We start from the raw sequence: 22,277 nt of genomic DNA on the forward strand, positions 1-22,277 counted from the left end.
CCTCATGTGGCCCAAGCATACTCAGCTGACAAACCTGTCATCAAGAGCCAGGATGGAAAATGCCTAGGACTGAGCTGTGCCCTCATGAGGGTGAATGAACAGCTCCCATCAGGGACAGTGAGTCTGTCTCAGCAGCTCTCCAGCAGCTTTGCTTCACAGGGCTTGCAGCAATGCCAAGGCTGTCTCAGGTGACAGAGAATATTTCATCAGCAGGTACCCAAAAGGCTGTACAATAGACAACCCTGACATGTAAGATATTTTTGTTCTAAAATGAGAAGTACACAAGCAGCAATACAGGAGCCAAAGCCACATGATCAAATCAACCAGGAGCAACAGTACTCTTCAAACTTGTCACTGAGAACTGTGAAGCAAGGGCTATAAAGAACACATCCTCTACCATGAAGAGGAAGCCCTCAATGCTGCAGACTCCCCAGGCACTGATCAGTACTCAAGCACCTTGGACTGGAGCTATTTATTTACATATTTTACATATTTACAAAATTGTTCTACAGGGCTTCTCTTTGCCTCTTCTTTTCCCACAGATGTTTCAATATAAATTATAGTAATTATCTATTGTGAAGAAAGTAATTGGAATTAATAATTAAGTGTAATTGTTACCAATTTCATAGGATTTCTCTCATGTCCAGTTGTCGACCTAGCTTGAACGATCCGTACATTGTGGAACTGCAGATGTATCCTCAAAGGATAAGTTATCCAAATGCATTTTGGTCCATTTGACTTGGAGCTTTGGAAGCAAACTGAATTTTCTGTGAGAATGTGAAAGAAGAAGTTCTAAAAAACCCGTTCTAGAGCCAGGCAACAGTACAGAGGAAAAACCCCCAAACTGTACCTTATCCTCATAACATACTTCCTGCATTCTAATGTGTTAAATGGGACTCTAAAGAAAGATAAGAGAGGCTCAATTTAAGGGAAAATTAAACATTTTATATTTTCAAAGCAATGTCTCCAGGTCTCTGACCCCATTGAGTTCCACTGTAACAGCAACGTTACTATATCTGACTGATTTTGCTTAAATCTCTATCATGGCTCAAACAGTTTAACTACAGAAGGTGTTCTTATGCATTTGAGTTCCTTATTCTCTCTTCATCCTCATAATTCTATTTATCATACAGATGTGAGTTGCAGAGATCAACAACTTTACTTATTAGAGTTCAGTTGTTCCTCAAGGAGACATAAACTGGAGTAGTCCAGATGGGACCTCTATATTTGAATGTTTTGAATGGAAGGACCCCATCTTCATGGAGATATTGCATCATAGCATTTCTTTTCCAATGATTTCTAGCAGCTGTTTAAAAAAAAATTTAACAATTTTGCTACCTTTTTTTTTTTGTCTCTGCTGTCTGGAAGGTTGTTAGCAAATGTGATTACTCTGATGTCTAAATGACCCCTTTTGACTTCAACTTTCCAGTTATTTATAGCAAGCACAAACCCAGTTGTTATTGCATGACCATGGCCTTTTGCAATAAATAGTTCCCCTCTCTCTGTGGTGCTTACATCCCCCTCCCTACGCTGCATATGTTTTTTAGATAGAAGTTTCAGCCTATCAAGCGGGATTGGCACTCTAGGTCCCATCTCTTCCCTGTGACCCCTCTCTGTACTCTGAATCTATCTTCTATGAATCACACAAGCAGAGATAACTGAGGTGGGCGTACCCTTCTGGAGGTCATCTATTCCAATCCCCTGCTCAAAGCAAGGTCACCTAGACTAGGTTGCTCAAAGTGATGCCTGGGTTGATTTTGAATATCTCCAAGGATGAAGACTTCATAACCTCTCTGGGCAATCTGTTTCAAGGTCCAGTTACCATCACAGTAAAAAAAGTTTCTTCTCACATTTAAATGGAATTTAGTGTTTCAGTTTGTGCCCATTGCCTCTTGTCCCATCACTAGGAGATCACTGAGAAAAGCCTAGCTCCATCTTCTTTACTCCTCTGATCATGTGTAATACACGTTGAATAACTCCCCCTGAGCCTTCTCATTCTCAAGTTGCACAGTCCCAGTATGTCCAATATGTCTCTTTTCTACTGGGGAGCCTAGAACTGGACACAGCACTCCAGGTGTTTGCCAAGGCTGAGCAGGAGGGAAAGATCACCTTCCCTGACCTGCTGGCAACACTTTGCCTGATGTAGCCTGGGATGCTAGTGCTGGGATCAGTATTTCTAGCATTCCTTACGTAATGGCATTGATATTTTCCTACCAACACTGCAGACAGCTAGCCTAGTTGAACAGTCTTTTCATAGACACATAATTTGAGATACTTACAGCCACACTGATCTACTAGTGCCTGCAGAAGCTTTTACTCCTCTGTCATTTACAGATGATTAGATCCCAATTTGTAATAAAGGTTTTGTTATTAGTTAGCGAGTACCTGACCTTTCATTTTGTACCATTAAATTTCAGCCCCTTTAGATTACTGCAGTCCTCAAGGTCACCCAGTTCTTTCTGAAGATGGTATGAATATTTTACATTTGCCCAACATATAACCTTTCTCTTTGTAAGTTTTCATTACCTTTTAAAAGTCTCTATAGTTGGAAAGCCTCTGAAGTATTACATTCCTTATTCATTTTGCTGCTCTTTTTTTAACTTTTGTTGTTTCTCCTTTGTCCTTCATCTTATCTGCAGTCGTGCACCATGGCAAAGCCCTCTATCTTCCTCTTATATCAAGAGGAATGCTTGGCGTCACCCATTAATTTTCTATTCATTAAGCACAAGGTGTACGTACCTTGAAGCAGGAATAACCTGGGTAGATACCACAAGTACTTCCAAACTACCAACTTAGATCAAATCAAACTTTCAATAGGATCTGTTAAACCCACTTAAGAATCATTCTTGTGCTTATGGTGTACTTTAAGCACAAAACTAGGGCAAGTAGCTGCTCCTATGCCTGAAATGCTAGCCTAGTTATGTCAACGTAAGATGTAGTACTTAAGCTAAATGCTGTGCTAGCAAGAGATCTTAACCAAGCTACAAATGATGACTGAGTTACTTCCTAAGGTCTTACAAATAAATCAGAGCCTAAAAAACTCTATATACAGAACTGCAGATGTTGTCTGCAATGGATATATTCTTGCTAATGGAATCACAGCTGCGATTTTTTACTTCCTTTGGGAACCTCTTCAATTGATTTAGATAACAGTATGTAGGACATGAACAGACCTAGAACAAAAACAAATAAAGCATTTTTAACAAAGTGATGGTTAGACTATTTACCAAATTTCAAGCTAATTCAAAACCTTTAAAAATCTTAATTATTTATAACTTAGATCCTAGCCTTGGGCAATAACATGACTAGACTTTGGATAAAATGATAAACATCATATATGCTCTTTGGGAGTGGGGCCAAATGCAGGGAGAGTTATTAATAACTATATATTTTTAGAAATTGAGAGGAATATGGCATAGCCTTGCTCTACATAGTTTGCATGTGAGGCTTAAAGCATTACAGTACAGTTTTCCATCCTTACAGTTATTTGTAGCTCTGTGGTCAACATGGGAAAGTCATCTTTCGTGAAGTAGTTGATAGATGCATATTTTCCTCCAATTTTCTGTGGCGTCTTTGGGCTTTGTTTGAAAAATTGAAAAGTCTTAAACTTAAAACCAGATTTGAGCATCAACAACTGAAAACACATTTTTGTTCCAAACAGTTATCAATAACCAGGCAGTTAATCGAGACTTCTAAATTAAAATTAAAAGGCAATACTCCTGGCAGTCTTTTTTGGGGGGGGGGGGAGGGGAGAGCATGAAGGGCCACTGTAAGGTAAACATACGCAGGTATTCTTCCCAAGAATGCCAAGGCAGTGGAAGAATTAAAAAAAAAAATGTTTTATTTCAGATGCAATGACTACTTTTTTTACGATGCAGTTTGCATGGACCTTCAGGGGCAAAAGGGGAGTTCCCACCCCCTCAGGGCCCCCTTTATCCTCTCTGTTTCTCCTCCCCCACATTCTCTGGTCCAAGGAGGCTTTGTACATGTCTGTAAACATGTTATCTCTCTGCATACCGCAGAGAGAGAGAGTTTGATCACTGCTTTTCCCTGCAACCTCCTCCAAAACTCTGAAGGAAGGAAAAAAAAATCTAATCCATTTGAAAAGGCATTTTTCAGTTTTTTCAAGCGAAGAAAGTTCTCACTTTCCATTACAAACTCTTGCGTGATTGCACCTATCCCTACAGTAACTTTTGCATACTTCTATGAAACCTGAAGACAGACATACTTGTAGAGCATTTAGAAACCTCATAGTCTGTTCACGCTGAAAACAGCAGCTCTGTTCCCCCCCCATAAGAACCCTTCATACTTTGCCTTTTAGGAAACATTTCTGATTTTATGAGTAGTCAAAGAATGAAAGCAGAAAAAAATATATGGCCCCATTAATTATTTCAGAAGGAATGCCACACAGTCCTTTGTCAGTTAGGCAGCCCATGAGCATTAAACACTCCCAGCAGTTACCAGGTCACCAAGGGGCGGAGGCAAAGGGTTGGCTGACGGTTGTCTCTGCTCAACAGGGACTGGGCACCAGAGACTCTCCATTAATTTTGGCACTAGTAAAAGCAATTAAATATGCAAGACAGGTTGAAATAAGGAGCAGTTAAAGTTGCTCCTGTGGTGGCATGCTCAGGCAGCAGTATGCAGCTTTCCCAAGGCAGGGAGCTAAGAAGACACCCTGCCTGTCAGCACAGCCCAGGGCAGTGGAAGGAGGGTGCCACAGGAGACGAAATTAGAGGTGGAGACTGAAGCAAGCATAGGAAACTAAGTAAAAGTAAGAGAAGAAGGGTACTCAGAGACCCTCATGAACTGAGGGAAGGCCTCTTTTGAAAGTCTTTGGAAAGGCCACATTTGGGGAAAAAAATTACAAAAACAAACAAACAAACCCAAACCAAACAAATAACCAAAACTAATGAACTTGAAATTATCTGGCCACCTTTGTCGACACTCACACCTGCATTGCCCCAGCACCAGAAACATTGCAGATGGTCCCATTCTCAGTGAATGGGAGGTATGGGAGATTGGTTGCTGCCACTAAAGAGAAAAATGGGGTCTAGCATTTACCTTGACATGTCATGAGAAGAGAATGTACTTTTGGGCTGCTACCATCCAGCAGCTGACACACACAAATATTAGACATCAAGTAATTTGTGGTTATCATGTTTTTCAGATTTTTTCTTAATACACATAGAATCTCAGAATGGGTAAGGTTGGAAGGGACCACAGTGGTCATCTGGTCCAATCTCTCTGCTCAAGACGATCGTAAGTGGCACAGCTGTGGTGTCCTTTAGCTCTGTCAGGGCCCATGGACTTGTGGATGTCAAGTTTGCCTAGATATTCTCTAACCCAGCTCTTCTTGACCAAGGGAAAATCTTCCTTCCAATATTCAATTACCTGGCTCTCCTGGGTCAGAGATTCCTGAGGTCTGGTCTTATCAGTGAAGACCAATTCAAAGACAATATCCAGTAACTTTGCCTTCTCTGCTTCTTCTGTTACCAAGGTCGCCTCTCCATTTAGTAATGGGATCACATTATACTTTGTTTTCCTTTTGTTTTTGACATATTTGAAGAAACCCTTCTTGTTGTCCTCGACACCCTTGGCCAGATTTAATTCAAGATGGGCCTTGGCCTTGTCTCATTTCTACTTACTATGACAACCTCTCTATATTCATTCTGTGGCCCAACCCTGCTTCCACATCCTGCTTATGTTTGAGTAGTGACAGGAGTTCCTTGTTCACCCATGGAGGTCTCTTGCCCCTTTGCCTGATTTCTTGCTCATTGTGATGCCTCATTCTTGAGCCTGGAGGCTCAACAGGAAGGAACAACTTGATGAAGGATAGATATTAAAGACAGCAAATTCAGAAGAATATAAGCAAAAATATTGATGAAATATAATATTAGAAAAATTATTGAGGAATAGAACCCATAAAAAAGACAGTTGGCTGGTAGCTGCCTGCAGTACTGAGTGAGAAGCAAGCAGTGCAGGAATGCAGGACATTTTGCAGCAGGTAGAGGATGAGCATTGAAAAGCAGCATTGTGCCTAGCATTAGAGTAGAATGCCTTGAAGGTCCTGAAAGTGTAGCACATACAGCACATGCAATCAAAGGACATCCATCCCTTAGGAGATTAGGTCTCTCTGGCCACATCAGAGAAAAAGGAAAAGGATGGTCATGCATTATAGGCAACTGTGCAGAAATACTCCTGAAATACCAGATCTGACAGACTGGACAGAAAATGTTAGTCTGCCTGTTAGGAAGACAGAACTAATGGTGAATGCTCTTCGCTGTATCCTCCTCCGCATGAGTTATTCCATAAGGTCAAGTTACAAGAAGTCTAGAAATACTGACAAGATGGTGAGGTCACCTGGTGATGTTCTAACAGCTAGCAGCACCCAAAAGCAGCACAATAAAGCACTTCTCCCAAACTGTAGACAGCATGAGCTAGGAGTAGACTACAGCAGATAGCAGTGCAATACGTAGCAAAGCAGTCTTGTCCATCTTTTGGGAAATTAGGGAATCGGGCCAGATCCAACTCATGTGAAAGTGGCAAAATACCAACACCATAAAAGAACTGAAAAAGAACACTACTGGGTTAACAGTGTCAAATACACTCACAGCAAATCTACTTTACCACAAAAACAGCACTTCAGTGACCGGCTTCCCAAAGAGCTTCTGAAGCCAAATTTCTCCAATGGGGACAAATCCAAATGAAACAGAGCATATCATACTTGAATCAAAGAGGAATTATTTTTCTTTGAGCATGGAAGACAGAAGTTTGATCAACATGTGCACAACACCACAGTAATAATTATTGCAACAGGTATCAAATCTCTTGGGAATATTCTTTGGGGAAGTCTGGCTCCTTTACCAGTAAAAAATTCACTACATGACCTCATAGTTCCAAAACACCATTAAAAAGGGGAAAAAATGATGTCTTGGAACAGATTTTTTTCTCATATAATGCTAAAGAGAAGGGAGACTTAGGAACAGGGACACATGATGTTGTAACAGTCACCAAAAGCTATGAGAAAAGGGGAAATTATGATACAAATGAAACTTCTAAGAAAATAGGTGTCATCAGGCCAGTCTTCACAAGAACAACAAGATCCCTGCAATGTTTATTAATTTAGGGATGGAAAAAGAGTTCCCTGGGGATAATGACACTAGCTAAAATTGATGAATTAACTTGAGAAAATTTTAATTTTGAAGAAAACAATAGACAGGAAAGATCATAAGGGGATTTCTGGGGGGGGGGGGGGGAACACACACCAAAAAAACAAACAAAACAAAACAAAACAAACAAACAAACAAACAAGCAAACAAAAAAAACCAACCAAAAAAATAAAAAAAAAACCAGGAAGACCCATACTTGTCTGGCACTACATGAATTCAGAAAACAGCCTATATGTTTAGAAATTAATGCATTTGTTCAAAATGCCAGAGAGAGAACTGCAAGGAGCTGCTGATAATTTGTGGTACTCCTTACAGAGTCTGGCAGAAATTGGCAACTGATCTGTTTGAACACAGGAAAGTTCTATGTGATGATAGTTGATTATTACTGTCATTTTTTACCAAGTAATTCAGCTAAGCTTCACATTATCCAGCACAATAGGGAATGACATAATAAAATATTTGCCAAACCTCCAACAAGCTTGTTTCAAACACAGCACAAGATACAGGACACTTCCAAGACTGCAGAGGATCATGTTTCATACAGAAGTTGCAATCTACATCAAATGTATGCAATGCCTAAGCAAAACTAGACACAAAAAGTCAAGAATAAGGATTCCAAAGTTGCCATCCACAGGTTTCAAAATCTTCACATAGGCCTACTGAAGAAGCTTTTGAACTGTGGTCATCTTCAGTAGAACCAGCTGAGCTTGAGGTTATAGTGGGTACAACCCCTTTCAGTTTCCCAAGAACCAGGACTGTCCATTCAGAAACACCTAAATGTTGACTACAGCCCCAAATTCCTCTTCTACAGAGCTGCTGGACAATGTCATCGTAGAGAGCCCCTAACCACACTCAAAGATTGAAAATGCCATGCCTCCCCACTGACCAGACATGTCTGAATCATAGAAAGCACCCTCTGCCACCTCCCAGTAACTGAACAGATCAGTGGCAACAACTGTGATATTAGTTGCACAGGTTGAAAATCATAGAATGGCCTGGGTTAGGAGAGACCTTAAAGATCATCTAATTCCAACCTCCCTGCCAGGGACAGGGACACCTTCCACTAGACCAGGTTGCTCAAAGCCCTATCCAACCTGGCCTTGAATACTTGCAGGGATGGGGCCTCTACAACTTCTCTGGCAAACCCATTTCAGTGCCTCACCACCCTCACAGTAAAGAATTTTTTCCTAATATTTAATCTAAACCTACCCTCTTTCAGTTTAAAGCCATTTCCTCTTCTCCTGTCACTACAAGCTCTTGTAAATAGTCACTCTCCATCTTCCTTGTAGGCTCCTTTCAGGTACTGGAAGGCACAATTAGGTCACCCTGAAACCGTCTCTTTTCCAAACGAAGCTACAAAGTTAAACCCACCTTGATGAATAATATTTTAGTTGCTACATTATATGATCTCATGGACTGTGCTGTATCTGCAAAACTAATTCTAGATGAAGTTGATGTGGACTGGAAGACCAGAAGTGTCTTCCCTTGAAATCTGGGTATATAAAGGCCAACACAAAGCTGTAACAGCACGCGGGCTTCACAGCCAGCATAGACAGAAGACTCCACCTACCAGATGGGCATCCATGCAAAGACTGATCACACCTTGATCAGGGCTCTCCCACAGCTCAGCATATGAGCGTATTAATGCACAAGTAAGCATTATTGAGAAATGCCTAGCACAAGGGCATTTGTCACTATTTCTTCTATTTTCTTTAACACAAGAAGCATCAGCAATGAGTCATTTACTGCCCTGCTCGCTCTGCACTGGTCGAGTGTAAAAGCAGAGCAAGCAGCTTTTTTCTTGTAACAAACCCCCAGTTCTTCCAGAAGCATCAGGATCAGAATTAGTGTTATTCTAAATGTGTGAATAAAGAGCAGAAAAGACAAAGAAAATAAAAATTAACTATGGGGAAAGACCATCTCTCAAAGCTCCCTAAAGGATACACTATCCCTATATACATTTTGACTACAGATTCCAGTACATATTCAGTGAGTTTGTACGTCATGGGCATTTCATACAATCGTGGACTGTTTTGAGTTGGAAGGGACCTTTATAGCCCCAAATTCCTCTTCTACAGAGCTGCTGGCCAATGTCATCTTAGAGAACCCTTTGTCCTACCACAACAGGCCCTGCTAAAAAGTCTGTCCCCATCTTTCTTATAAGCCCCCTTTAGGTACTGGAAGGCTGCTATGGCATGTCTCCAAAGCCTTCTCTTCTCCATACCGAACAATCCCAACTCTCTCAGCATGTCTTCATAGGAAAAGTGCTCCAGTTCTCTGATCTTCCTTGTGGCCCTCCCCTGAACCCACTCTGGAAGGTCCACATTTTTCCTGTGCTGAGGACCCCAGAACTGGATGTAGCACTCCAGGTGGGGTCTCACCAGAGCAGAGTAGAGGGACAGAATCACCTCCTTCAACCCACTGACCACACTGCTTTTGATGCAGCCCAGGATCCATTTGGCTTCCTGTGTTGCAAGTGCACATTGACAGGTCATATCCATATCATGAGATACAGACTATCAGAGCCAAACTAGCTAGGATTATGACAGTATTTACCATTGAAAGATTAAAAAAAAAAAGGAAGAAAAAAGAAACAATTTAAAAAAAAAAATACCTACTAGTCACCCCAGCGCAGAAGAAAGCCTTTAAAAGCAACCTTGCAGAGTGTTCAGTCTCAAAAGGTACTCCTACTTTTTAGCCTATAGACACAACAACATGAGTAGTAAAGGAAGAAGAATTGTACCAAGAGGAAGAGATATCCAAAGTCCAAAAAGGCTGAAGCCAAAAACCTTGTAGGACTGCCAGCAGGGAGACTGCCTCAGAAAGAACTTCCTTCCAGAAGATGAGTCGTGATAACTACATATATTTATCAGGTTAATCCTTATTCAATAACAGAGTAGTGGGTGGGCATATATTCCATTAAAATGGCAAAAGATTTCACCTACCATAAACCAAAAATACAAACATGAATATGAAAGGCCATGAATTATGCACTCTGCTATCTTTGATAATCAAGTAGGGAAGAGAAGTTTAAGAATCAGGAATAAGCTGAAGATACCAGAACACTTCAACATCACAAGCATCAAGTAGGAGTTGATCTCATAACTGATTAAAAGCTGATTTGTTGCCTGACTTTACAATAAATATTTGCACTTGAAACATATCAAACTGCCTATAAGATGCGCACATTTCCCTGTAATCAGGTACAAAGAATAGCTCTTCCATACTTGTAGGAAAAAAACCCTCTAAATTCCCAACTAAGTTTTGTGTTAAAACAAAAGCAATTTTGCATTTACTGATTGAGAAATTAAGAGACAGAAAGACTGCTACCTGCTGGTAATGATCTCGATGCAGGAATCCCTCTACCATGCCTGAACACCCACACAAAGCCATGCAGACCCTTGCTTGGATCCTCCTGCTCTGTAAAGCAAAGAGCCAGGCTCTCATCTCTTGGGCCAAGCATTGCTCTAGCATCATTTTTTCCCTTTTTTTTTTTCTGGTGCATTCAGCCTGATCAGCACCAGAAGGCTTCTTCATTTTCCAGTGGAAACATGCCATCACACAGAGGTTACCGGTTGTAAATGTGGAGGAAGGAGAAAAGCCCAAATATCATATACCCTCTCATTTTATGCTTGTACCCGAAGACCCATGACTCCCCTTATTACTCACCTGGGGTGCTCCCTATATACAGCCATATGGTCCCCAGGGGGATCCACTCTGTCGATGCTGGTAACACAATCCCTGCCCACTCCCTTCTCACTCACCACCACAAACCGTGATGAGGGAGGAAGCCTGTGAGCTTCCAAGCACTAAAGCACCGTGCAAAATCTGCTGATTTCATCAATGGCCACAGTCATTTACTTAATAATTCCCTAAATGCATGAGGTGAGCAAAAACACCATACATCAGCTCCAGCTGTCAGCTGCCTGCACTTGTTGTCCCTGGTGAGTTGACAGGGACCCCTGTGCTCCTTCTTTACTTGTATCTTCAGACTCTTGCATAGGGTCACTCTCAGATCTCACATTAGGGAACCATCAGTCACTTGAAAAGCAGCAAGGCTCTGACATTCATGTAGAGATTAGGTAGTTTCAGTGAGCCAGCAACAGACGCAACCACCTGTGCCCAAACTATTTAGAGCTGAGAAAGACCTGCCTGTCGGTCTCTGCTGGGTGGCAGCTGCCACTGCCAACTTCTCCCTCACACACGGTGCCCTTTTATGTAGATGTAATGACCCAATGTTTTTCACCTTTATAAGTAGGTTGATCATTCTATATTTAAAGGAGGAAAATATCTTTTATTTTATACCTTTGAGCTTTTAGGTGTTTTTCTTCTCTACAACAGGAATCAGTAAGGGTTGAGGACAACCAGAAGCTTGCCAGAGGTGCACTGCCCTAGGCACTATTGCACCCCATAGGAGGGAAGGGCATTAGACCTCACTGCCCAGTTCAGCTACAGGAAAGACATGGTCCAGGAAGAGGCGGAGAATCAGGAGTGCAGGGAGAACAGTCAGGTACTGCAACAGGGAAATCACATTGCTTCTTTTATGCTCTCTGCAGCTGCCAGACATAACATCTCTGCAGCTTACCAGCTTCTGCCTGTAATGGATAAACAAAGTTTCCATGGGACTCTGCCAGGTCTTTTCCCAAGTGATGCTCTACCCTTTTCCCTCTCCAGACTCTGGAAAAAATAGATGCAGGCAGCCCTGAGCACCATGGTGTGTTTCAGGTAGGAGAGGAAAGGATGCAGAGCTGTGGCTCATTTCAGGGACCTGCCTGAATACACCTGTTAGAAAATGAGGACTCATTCATCTCATTCTTCTCATGGTGGGAGGGCTGCATTGGAGGGAGGTGTGTGGATTGAGGGGATTTTTGAGGTCAGTGCTTGCAGAGCTAAGAAGACAGCAGTCCTCAAGAAATCACAGAATCACAGAAACACAGAATATGCTGAGTTGGAGGGGACCATTGAGTCCAACTCCCAGACCTGCACAGGACCATCTCCAAGAGTCACACCATGTGCCCAAGAGTATTGTCCAAATGCTTCTTGAACTCTGTCAGGCTTCCTGCTGTGACCACTTCCCTTTGGGAGCCTGTTCCAGTGCCCAATCACCCTCTGGGTGAAGAACCTTTTCCTAATATCTAACCTAAATCTCTCCTGACGAAACTTCATGTTATTCCCTCAGGTTCTATCACTGGTCACCACAGAGAAGAGATCAGTGCCTGTCCCTCCATTTCCCCTTGTGAGGAAGTTGTAGACCATGATGAGGTCTCTCCTCAGTCTCCTCTTCTCCAGGCTGAACAGATAAAATTACCTCAGCCACTCCTCATATGGCTTCACCATCTTTGTTGCCCTCCTTTGGACACTTTTCAGTAGCTTAATATCTTTCTTATATTGTGACACCCAAAACTGCACACAATATTCAAGGTGAGGCAGTGCAGAGCAGAGTGAGACAATCCCCTCCCTCAACAGGCTGGCAATGCTGTGCCTGATGCTCCGAGGACACTGTTGGCCCTCCTGGCTACCAGGGCACTGCTCACTCATATTCAACTTGCCATTGACCAGGACCCCCAGGTCCTTTTCCATGCCAGTGCTTTCCAGCATCTCATTCTCCAGTCTGTGTGAACATCCAGGGTTGCCCATGCCAGGTGCAGAACCCAACACTTTCCCTTGTTGAACTTCCTATGTTTGGTGATTGCCCAGTTCCCTAATTTGTCAAGGCCTCTCTGCAGGGCCTCCCTGCCTTCAAGAGAGTTAACAGCTCCTCCCAATTTTGTGTCATCTGCATACTTAATGTCCCTTCCAGTCCTGCATCCAAATCATTTATGAAGATATTGAAGAGCACAGGGCTTAAGATCGAGCCCTGCAGAACTCCACTAATGACAGGTTCCCCTTTCTTTCTCTTCCCTTTTGCTCTAAGGAAGGTAACTTTCTACCAGAATACATCTGGAAACAATAGATCGATATGGCGTCAATTTGCACAAAATTGCTGATTGGTGTGCTTATCAAATCCCAGGGGATTAACTCAATTGTGATATATTCATGTTAGGGAAACAATGCAGGGTCTCAGATGCTCTAGACACAGAACATATCAGGCCTGTGACCATGTCCACCCCCAAAAGCAGATCATAAGCACAGCACTATAGAATAAAGAACAGATAAGAAATGACAAAGAAAAGACAGCAACACTTTTGTAAATGCATGTTCAAAGGTGTGGGAGGAATGGGAGACAAAAGAATCTCCATTTTCATAATGCTAACAAGCCAGTTCTCCTATACATCTACACTGGACTAAGTGCAAGGATACATCTCCTTGAAATAATCAATTAGCTAATTAAAAAAAAGGTTGGCTTCATCTGATATGATCTTTTCCTGGCTGCTCTGAAGGAGAAGCAGTCTCATAAGGTAGAAGGCAAGGAACATGCCACATTCCCTCCAGGAGACAGACAATGACTCCATTGGTATTACTACCATGATCCCGTAGCCTCAAGAGGGCTTCAGGGCAATAGGAGAGTTTTCACTGTGGCGAAAAGCTGATCTGGCACTAATGATGCACAACACAGCAACAAAATTTGGTCCAGGACAGATAAAATTTCAATATAACACCACATCAGAAGGCAAGAACAAGAACACTATTAACTAAATAGGTAGGTATAGTAACCCTTCTGCCCTTGATTGACAAAACAGCTGTATATACCCCTGAGCAATCACTTAGATATTGTCTTTGGAGTGATAATTTCCACTGGAAAATTTAATTCTGTTTACTCCTGAAAAATGTCATTAAAAGTGTTAATTCTTACATCTCCTCAGTTGTATTTTCATCTGCCTGTTGCACTGAAAGTCTCTACAATAATGTCACAAACCTAATGACAGAAGACTATTAAATGAGGCAGTCCTCCACTGAATATAAACTTCCTTGACCAGTGATTTCCATCCCAGCAAGCAAATTGGTTTCTTAGGGAAGAATATGCTTTTACTGCAAAGAAGCCATGCAAGATCAATGCTCCAAGGCCCAGAGCTATTCTGCAGGCACATGGAAGGTGAATGGTGCTGCTGTCTATGCCCCTTCCAGTAGCCATGACATGCAAAAAACAGCAGTCTCACTGTAGTACTTGCATTTGCATACCAGGAATTCCTCTGAGCCCTTTAAAAACAGTTATGTAGTGTTGACACATCAGGGAAGGAATAAGCTGTAACATCACTGCAAACTCAACTTCATTTAATTCAGTTCCATGGAATAATTCAGCAAGGCTTTCTGTAATCATCGCAGGCTGAAACAGCACATCTCAAGATTCCTAAATAATGTATTAAAAGCAGAAGAGTTAGGTTTCCCTTTCTTTTCTATGGCTCTTTTGTCAGCATTTAACATTACTGATCACAGGCTCTCTCTTTTCAGCCATGGAATTGTAGGATTTTCATGCAGCAAGGACTCTGTCAAAGTTGTTCCAGGACAGACAGCCTTGGTGGTCTGCAAGATGTTCCAGCAGAGACACTCATCCTCTAGTGTGATGCCAGTTTCCACCACCCCCCCCCGGGACATGAGGGGCTTTTGGCATGACTCTGTATGCTTCCTTTTTGCTCAAGGCATGTTCCTGACAAACATGTGTCAAGCAGAGTCAACTTCCTTGGGACTGGGCATCCAAAACAATTCAGATAGCATTATGTGCTTTGATACATTAGCCCTGTACCTTGTGTGGGTTACAGGTAGGAATATCTTTTTTTCTCCCATACCCAGTCATATCTTATAACATCAAAGCCAAGATCACTTACCTTAATTCTAGTGCCAGTATTTACAGCCTCATCTTTTTTGGTTTGCCTTCTCATTGGTACTTTTATTTTGACTACACATGAGCAGGGTGGTTCTATTTGCTTTTCCCATAAGATCATGAATTTTCATGCCACTGTAGCAATCTGTGAGAAGTGTCCTTAGCCAACCCTTACCCCAAGAGAAGAGGTCATCTTATTGGGCAGTTATGATCATTTCTTCATTTCCTCATGGGAAGCACAACCAATCCAAACTTTTATTTGCGCAGACATGACTGTCCTTCATCAATGCCATAACCAGAGCTTTTCCAGCCTGATGATATCCTCCAGTGTATTGGCACTTTTGTTTTGAGAAGGTTAATAGGGGTCATCACCAGGCAATGATAACAAAGAGGACAATGGCTAGCACAGAGATAGGTGTATGGAGCTTGTGTCAAACCCATAACATCAGTAAATCTTTTTTCAGAACAGCAGTTTCTCCCTGGCCAACATCACTTCCTATTTGTTGTGACTTCCTCAGCCCAGAGGAGCAGATAGCCACCTGAAGTCTCTTGGCAATTTCCAAAGCTTGTTACTGGATGCACATGAGAAACAGTTTAAAATCCTCAAAATAAAAGATCTGGAATTAATATGGTCGGGGTATATTTTTAGGCACTGCTTTCTGTCCATAAGCCCTGGCCTGCAGTGACAGAAATTATGTGGAAATCCTTTCGGTTTCAGTGAGCATATGCATGTGCGTAGCCAATTTTTCAAACAAGATCAGCTTAAAAACTCCTGGGGTTGATTGTTTTCTTGGAGGATAGTTTGTCCCTGCATAATTGCATCTTCTCAAGGAATGGCAGCAGGCTGATGCACACAAGCCTCTCCACCACCAGGCTCTCAGTGCCCCTGCACTGTTGCCTCTGCAGGTCTGTGCATCCCAGATTGCTCTGCAGAGGCCTGCAGTAACACTCAGTTTATTAACCTGCAAGTAGCTCAGAAATTCAAATTACAACCTTGGCAGTGGAAAAAAACCACCCCAACTCCTGTGCTAAAACAAAAATCATAAAATTTAATAAGAGAGAGATGCCTACTAAATCTTATTCACTTATTTCTACAAGCTTCTCTCCACAGAAACCTGCACTAACTGCAGCAGGTTTGCTATGCAAACTGGGGGCAGGGGAGTGAGGGGGGACAGATGATGGATAGACACAGACCCCATCAATGAAAGAGGGTATCTGCAGCATACAGGATCAAGGACACGTTTGTCAGAAGTCTGTCTATATACAGAGCAGATTTGTTATCGGAGTACTCTTAAACTTGGCTTAACACTACAAGGTATCCAATGTGATAGTTAAACTGTTTTGGAAAGACCATGTCCCTGCTGCAAGCTCTGCCTTTTCCCTGATGCTCCACTTTACACAGAGACACTATCTAGATGCAGGCTCAGAACTTAATTTTTTCAGTGTCCTCTTCATTTCTGGAATATGACTTTGCATATCATATTTCATCATGAGCAATGATGGCTGACATGCAAACTACAGATAGAATATTTCCTCGCATTCCCTGAAGGCTCTGACATGGGCATCATTTTTTGTTTTACCAAGGAGATAATGCCACAAATAACCAAATAGAACAGGTGGGACTGGCCTTACATTTGAGAGGCAGGGGGAACCACAAAAACAATCAACAACAAAAGAAGCCCCTCCGTCCACCCTCCCCAAAACACCCCAACCCCTCCTCCCCCCACAGAAAATCCAAATCCAAACAAAACAAAACAAACAAACAAACAAAAAACCCAAAACAAATAAATGGAAAAAAACTACATATACAAAAAAGAAAACAAAAAAACCCAACCAAAACCAAAACAAACCCCAAAGAGTACCTGTCATAGTTTATCCTGTTTTCATCCCTTATTGTGTAAGTTGGAAGAACACATATCTGCCTCCTCAGGCCATGCCATGTTGCTGAGCCACCCAAATACCTTTCATCATATGCATGTCACCATAGACAAGTCAATAAAGAAGTAACACACAGGTGCCCGGCCGTTGCCATAGTGCCCAAACATCTGCTTAGAGCTGTGCTGATCCCCAAAGGTCCTTCCAGAACAGAGTCACTTGTGTGGTTCTCAGCCAAAATAACGAATCTCTGGGCAGGAGATGGAGCATTGGTCAGGCAGATCTGAGGCTGTGGATGAACTCCCATGAGAAGCAGAGGCCATTATTCACGATATCATTTTGCAAATTGTGGCAAAGCACACTCCCTTGTCTTTGCCTTTTCTAGCATTCAGCAGGACATATAATAAGACAAACAAGTTTCTCTCCCATTCCCCAAATCCGTAATTTCTACACTGCAAACTGATTGAGAAACAGAGCAAACTTCATCCACCAGAGATTAATGAGGCCTCACCATGTGCTGCTGCTTTATTTCGAGGTGCTCTAGCAGGTCAGTGAAATACAAGAATCTATAGAGAACAGAATAAAACAGCCACTGTGACCTTGTTTTTCATCACTTAGCATCACTTCATCATAAACTCACTATTCTCCTTCACTGTGGAAATATTTTAACATCGATGTGCAGTATTGAGTTGTATTTATCCCGAAGGTCACAAAACAAATAAATCCAGTAAGACAGGTTGATACAAAAAGACTATTAAGTTATCCTGTTTGGAACCAGACTACAAACAGGAAAATAATTTCACTTTAATGTTGAAATAATATTTGCTGTACAGTCTGGTTACCCTTCCCCTCCCCTCTCTCAGAGCTCCCCTTGATAAAGAAGGGCTGGGACCATCACTTTGCTTTTCTCCACTAGAAGCAAACTGGAGGTATCCCAGTGGGGATTTGCCTGTCTTTCCTTCAAGGGAATGTGTTACTTGACAGATATTGTCCATGAATAAGGGCATAAATCTGAGAAAGGATCTGGATTATTCTTGTTTGTGAGATGGTAACATGTACCTTGCTTGTTCAGTGCCTCTGACTTCCCTCTTATCCTTTGCTCTGTGTCCCACACAGAGCCTACTTATGCATCAAAGATAGCAAAAATATTGGTGATGACCTGCCTGTCCAGTCTTCACACTGTTTCTGCCTGTACAATTTGTGTTGCCTTTCCTCCTTCCCAGGTCTTCCTAATCTTTACTGCTACCAGCATGTCCTGGGTCTCAGCTTCACTGTTACCTCTGCATTCCTCCATCCCTTCATGTCTTTTGCAAAGCCTTTTCTTCTAGATCACAATCTAAATTGTCCATTCCAAAATGGTGTAGACTCAAAACCAGGGATGGTCAGAGAGAGAAAGAGAGAGAAGAAAAAAGAAAAGGAAAAAGGGGATATGTACAAGACCTGAGGCTCACCATGGTGTCTTTCTGCTCATCTGCACGTGTATGTCGCCTCTTCAGAGGCATTAGTTCTTTGTAACTGATGGTTTCATTTTTTTGCATAAAATGCTGCGCAGTATTAGGGCATCACGGAATTAATAATGAATAATTCAATCTCTCACTTTCCCACTGGAATAAATTAATCATTTGATTTTTGAATAATTTTCTTAAACTCCCACTAAAAGACTTCTGTCAGAGATGGAACAATTTTTTTTAATTATTAGTGGTGCTTCCCACTGAAATAAATAAAACAATAAGTTGAGTTTCTAAATGACATGGTGGTATTCAGAGACAAGTGCAGAGTAAGTTATTTGATGAGGCTGGTAATCACAAATAAATTAATCGAATTTTCTTCTTATAAATTATAAACATTTTTTGGAGAACACACCAGAAACATCTTCATTAAGAGCTTTAAGATCATAGAACAGCAGAGATTTCTCCCTCTCTCTTTCACTCTCTCTCTCGTTGGTGCTTCCTATATGGGTTACTTGCCAAAGGATCCTGATTCATTCCATGATAAGGTGAGTGGAAGTTTCTCTTTCCTCTCAGCCAGTGTTGAATGAGACGCAGTGTTCTCTTTCAGGTCACAGTGGCTGCAGTTGGACAACTCTGTGCCTTTCCTCTTCTTTCAGGTAAACTGCCAGGACTTTGCTGTTCGGACATGTGATTTCTTTTCTCTCCATTTTTATTTTCTCAATAATAAAAATTTCCATTGTAAATCTTAGGTAGTAAAATTTTTGATACAGTAAGCAAAGGGTAGTTCAGTCAGGTGACTTCCAGTTGAGTTTATTAAAGCCGGAAACCACAAAGAAGTGGTGAAAGCTGAAAGTAACCACCCATGTTAGCAGAAGAGTGTGACAATATGTTATAATTTTGATAAACAGAAGAAACTCTCCTAATGAACAATCTATTATTAATTTCAGACTAATATAAATTTATTCACTTCAGAAAACTTTTCCCCAGATGCAGAAAGACTAATACTGTTAAGAGATCTTCAGAAATTTACTGGCAAGCCCTATTGGTAGTGTTCTCAGGAGGATGATGTTGAGATAGCAAGGAGTAGCTACATAATCTGATCAGAGTTTTCATAAATTATCCTTTAAAAAATACCTTAAAGTCTTCCCTGAACAGCGAGGAAGAGCCACTTGCCTCACTGGTTTTCATTCTCCTTTATCTTGTCCCAGAGTGCTATAAAATCCACAGTAATTATGTTTAACTACCTATAATCAAGAAACTTGAAGGAGGATATAGGAGAGAGTATAAGTTACAGTAACTCTGGTGCCATCACTGTGACAGTCATAGGCAAAGCGGAGACAGGAAAGAGCCACTGGCAGAAGGAGAAGAAATCTCCATCACTCCTCCTCTACCCCTCCTGCAAAGTGGCCCCTAACACTGTGTCAGGCCCCAGGGGACTGATGCCAAGAAGACAGCTAATCAGCATGAAACTCAACTCAGAAAGATGGCTTCTCCTTAAAAAGGCCAAAACAACAGTTCATCCAAAGTGTGATTCTCCAAAAACCTAGTACTATCTCTAAATCACTTTGACATCTGCCAAACAACAAATACATGCAGCAAAACCTGCCTGCTCCTGCGTAAACCCCATCTCCAGTCATACAGACTCCACTGCAAACAGAGCAAAGACCTTTTCCTCCCGAAATACATGACATATTCTGTGGCTGCACTAGAGTGGTAAGCCAAAATTAATCACTTATCAATACTAAGTGCAGTGAATAAACCAACACTTGGGAACCTGTATAAACTTGTCTCACACAGCATTGATGGGAAGAGGGTAAAGTAGGGGTATGTGGTTATCCTGTACACTGAAGTCTTCTGGTTGCTCTCCTGTTGAAGACATAGCTTATGCAATTTTAATCTTCATATTCTTCCTTTTAATCCTCAAAAACTAATAGCTAAAATTTATACATGTTGTTTTCCTTCTAAGGACAAGGCATTTTGTAGTCTCAGCACAGCCAGAATACCCTGTCAATTCAAAACCAACATTCAGCTGAGATAAGGCTCCAAAAGGCAGATATGGTTTATTCTTCATTGGTCAGGTTCAGTCAGGAAACTTCAACATATGCGAACCATGCAGGAGTCAATGGTCCCTGCCAAATGCTGATCTGGCACCACCTAAACAGAGAATTCCAGAGAATTTAACACCTGTGTTAAACCAGACCAAGCCCCAGTACCAGTGTTCTTTGTTTTGGTTCACAAGGTCTTTTCCCCATGCAGAGCAGCCACATCTCTCTGCCTACACAGTGCTTATGTGCCACCCACCACCCCAAAGGATGGTGATGGCTGCCCCTAGCCCACATCTCGGCCAGGGTTCCCTGGCTCAGGAATCCTCCATCTCTGCAGTGCTCCTCAGGGGCCCATGAGCTGCTTCTCCCTCTTCTGAGTTTGTCTAAGAGCAATCAAAAGGTTAAAAATTTGTTATGGAGATGGGAAGAAGAAATGTTGTCCGCACAGGAAATGGGGAAGGTTTGTTTGGGAGGGGTTAAGCCTTTCCTAAAATACCCAAGAAACTTAAAATATGACTTTGGAATCTTGATTAATCATATACTTTTCAAAGATTTTCCAAAAATATGAAAAGTAGTTTTTCTCAGTGGTGACTGTTTCTCTGTCAAATCATAACATCACAGGTCATTCCAAGTCTGACAGATTATTTTTTAAAGTAGAAGGCAAAGTTTTTCTTATGCTCATAATTTTAAAAGCAGCAGTTTATACACTTTCAGAGACACAGCTTAAACAAACAAAAGACCATCTAATAATAATGTGTACTCAGGACCATGTAAAACCAGAGTATAATAGAAATTCAAGTGGCAATCTTACTGCACCAATCAAATTTTATGCTAGCGATCCCCTTTTCCCCAGAGGGCTTGACACTTCAGATTTGAAAAAGTTGCTGAAAAGATCACAGGGATAAATTTGGAAGTATATTTAAACTATGGGAGAACAGTAATTTAAATTATGATAATATGACCTATTAAAGAAAGAAATTAAAATCTCCCAATTGATTATGTCAAAAGAAATTCAATTCCACAAGGACTTGAAACACCAGTTATGCCTCAGTTTTGAAGAGGCAGAGAGAATATGAACATTTTATTTCCTGGCTATTCTCTCACTATTTACAGAAGCAATCTTATGGCTTTCAACCTTCTGCAATTTTCAGATTCCTAAAAATTTACAGCAAAATGTCCCATTAAAGAAAACACAAACCTGTTCACAAGATGCTTGCTTTACTTGTTTACATTTACTGATCTGTCAGAAATAGTTTGTGGGAATTAAGGACTTAAAAAGCAGCAGTCAAACCCTGCTGAGGACAGATGCTGCTTCGATGCAGAGGCAGCTTGCTGTCAGCTCTTGGCATGCCCAAAGTGTCACCTGTACTTGAATTTGCACTGCACATGCAGGCCAGGTAATGGCGAGTCCATGGGTGGGAGGAGAAGCTCATCACCAGCAGATGTAATCAGCAGAACACTTCATCCATATGAACTGCTTAATGGTAGGATAAGGCAGCATGGGCTGCAAGGAAATTTTGCTCCTTAGGAAAATTTTAAGAACTGGCTGGAGGGCCGGGCCCAGAGAGTGGTGGTGAACGGGGCTGCATCCAGTTGGCAGCCGGTCACTAGTGGTGTCCCCCAGGGATCAGTGTTGGGCCCAGTCCTGTTTAATATCTTTATTGATGATCTGGACGAGAGGATTGGGTCCACCATTAGCAAATTTGCAGATGACACCAAGTTGGGGGGGAGTGTCAATATGCTGGAAGGCAGAAGGTCTCTGCAGAGGGACCTGGACAGGCTGGATAGGTGGGCCAGATCCAGTGATATGGGGTTCAATAAGGCCAAGTGCCGGGTCCTGCACTTTGGCCACAAAAACCCTCGGCAGCACTACAGGCTGGGTACAGACTGACTGGAGAGCAGCCAGACAGAGAGGGACCTGGGAGTTTGGATTGACAGGAAGCTGAACAGGAGTCAGCAGTGTGCCCAGGTGGCCAAG

The sequence above is a fragment of the Chiroxiphia lanceolata genome, chromosome 2 (assembly GCF_009829145.1).
Source record: "Chiroxiphia lanceolata isolate bChiLan1 chromosome 2, bChiLan1.pri, whole genome shotgun sequence".
NCBI classification, from domain to species: Eukaryota; Metazoa; Chordata; class Aves; order Passeriformes; family Pipridae; genus Chiroxiphia; species Chiroxiphia lanceolata.